This window comes from Quercus suber, unplaced genomic scaffold (genome assembly GCF_002906115.3).
Source record: "Quercus suber isolate HL8 unplaced genomic scaffold, Cork oak 2.0 scaffold_108, whole genome shotgun sequence".
NCBI lineage: Eukaryota > Viridiplantae > Streptophyta > Magnoliopsida > Fagales > Fagaceae > Quercus > Quercus suber.
In genome coordinates, this window is record NW_027069573.1 from 1,276,747 (window position 1) to 1,279,638 (window position 2,892).

Sequence of the window (2,892 nt, forward strand, 5' to 3'; positions counted from 1 at the left end):
ATTACAAACTTCTGCCATTGAAGTTACCCGTGTTAGAGAAATGGCCTAAATGGTTTTGAGTTTCGATTCATGGAGGGTGGGAATGTCATGAGGGAGAGAAAAGGTGGTCTATTGATGCATGCCCCTATTTCTGTCATGTTTTCTCTCTTCCTTCTTTTTTACCACTTAGTTTTCTTTTTGTTCTATGGTTCCTAGTTTCTTTCTTACTCTTCTCTTCGCCTCCCCCTCTGTTGTTGTTCCTTCTTGGTTACCTCTCCTCCTTTTTATACTTCTTAATTCTATGAGATTTCTCACTTTTGTCCCTAGGGCTTCACCAACCATTTTTGGTTCTTTATGGGCATCTCTCCAAGTTTGCCCATTAACCCATTGGTTGCCTGGCCATTACCTCTGCTCAGAGTGTGCTTGCTACACCACTCTCCACTCCTAAACAAAATTCCTTGTTTTTTTTCTCTCCTCTCCCCATTTTTGCCTAACCTCCAATGGATAAGGATTAAAGGCTCTCTCTATACCTACCCCTATGGCATGCATTAAGTGGCCCCAACCATGCTTACCTCTTTTGGGCGAAATACCATCCCAGTAAGGCATTTCTTGAAAAGAATCCTCGACAAGAACCTCAAAATAGGCCTCTTTTCTCCCTACCACCAAACCACACCCTCTGAACCCCTTGACCAAAGGCCCACCTTTCCTGTATTGGCTGGGTACAAATAGGTAGTGTCCTAACTTTTATGTGAGTTCCACTACCCTTTGGTTTGTCTTCTTTTACTCCCACGCCGTTCTTGCCATTCTTGCACTGTCTTATTTTATTGTGTGTATTGGGTTTATGCCTATCTTCCACGGCATGGAGGATGTGTGGGCTTTTGGGCTTGCACTGCCTCCCTTCGTTCCCCCATAGGCTGGGTACTATTTGGGTAGAATTTCCTAGCCATCTAGCTCACTGGACTTCTATTTTTCCTGTTTCTCTTCATGCCATGTCTATGGCCCTACTGGCTGTCATTTCTGCCATGTTGGCCTAAAGGGTTTACTACCTCTTTCCTTGGGCTTCCCTGAAAGCAAATGGGTCGGGAAATTCCAAAGAAAGAGGTAATAAGCATAATAGGCTAACATGGCAGGAATGACAACCAGCAGACCTATAGGCATAACAAGAGGTAAAAGTAAAGTAAGTGGGCTGAGGAAGCCCAAGGAAAGTGGTAATGAACCCAATGGGCTAGCATGGTAGGAATGATAGCTAGCAGGTCCATGAACATGGCAAGAAAAGAAAAACAATAAGAGCAGAAGCCCAACTGGTTGAGTGAGCAGGGATTCTTGCCAACACACCATCCAAGCCCATAGGGAAATAAGAGGAAATGATGCAAGCCCAAGAGCCCATGCCCTTCATATCGTAGAGGATAAGCATGAACACAAGATATGCAACAGAAGAAAACATGGCAAGAATGGTAGAAATTGCATGGATTAAAAAAAGACAAATGTAGAAGGTAGTGGAACTCATTTACAAGGGCCGGAGCACCACCTACTTGTACCCAGCCAATACAAGAGAGGTTGGCCCTTGGTCAAGGGATTCAAAAGGTGTGGTTTGGTGGTAGGGAGAAAAAAGGTCTATTTTGAGGTTCATACCAAGGCTTTTTTTGGGCAAAATGCTTTGTTGGGATGACATTTCGCCCAAAAGAGGCAAGCAAAGGGCCTAGACCACTTGATGTATGTTATAGGGGTAGGTAGGGAGAAGGACTCCAATCCTTATCCATTCAGGTAAGACAGAAAGGGGGAAAGGGAGAAACAAAACAAGGAGTTTTGTCCAGGAACATGGAGTGGTGCAGCAAGCACACTCTAGGCAGAGGTAGTAGTCGAGCAATCAACGGGTTAGTGGGTAATCATGGAGGGATGCCTACAAGAAACCAAAAATGGTTGGTGAAACCTTAGGGACAAAAGGGAGAAATCCCATGGAGTCAAATAATATAAAAGGGGAGAGGTAGCCCTAAGAAGAGAAAGGAAGAACCCACGGAGAGGATAGGAAGAAAAACTAAGAGTAATAGAACAAAATAGAAAGAAAATGGTAAAAAAGGAAGAGAGAAAACACGGCAAAAATAGAGGCGTGCATCAGTAGACCATCTTTTCTCTCCCTCTTAACACTCCTACCCTCTAGGACTTTATAAATCGAATCCAAAACCATTTAGGCCCTTGCCCCAGCACAAATAACTTCAATGGCAGAAACCTATAATAAGGTTATCCATGTTGGTGTTTGGTTCCCTTCTTGCCCTTGGTTTTGCTGAATGACTCAACTCTGGATTGGGAGGGTGAACTAACACCATTACGTTTGCCTGGAGTTGTTGTTATTGCCCTTCTGTGACTTCTTTTAGCTTGTTTGATATTTTCTGTTGCTATTTGTTCTACTACAGTGTTTCACGCTATTAGTTATTTTGCTGTAACATCTTTTGTTATATTTGCTGTATTAGTTATTCTACTGTAGCATCTTTTGTTATATTTGTTGTGCATCTTTTGTTATATTTGTTGTATCAGTTATTCTGCTATAGTATTTTTCGTTATATATGCTGTATCAGTTGTTCTGCTATAGAGTCTTTTGATGTGTTAGTCGTCTTACCGTAGGATTGACTACTTTCTTACTGTAACAATCACTCCGTGGTAATGCATATTATTAAACCCATTATTCCATTTGCTCTGCTGTGGCATTTCTCTGCTATGTCTGTTGTAACAGTTACTCTGTCGTAACATCGCTTGTTGCATTCATAAGGACATCTAGCCTGCTGCATCATTCTTCATTCTATCTAAACATTGGGCATGCCTGGTTTGCACACAAGTTGGCCTGTAGGATGACCCCATAAGACTAGTCTGGACTCCCTTACCCACTAGTTCACAGGCCTTGGTGTAGTAGAACGGGTT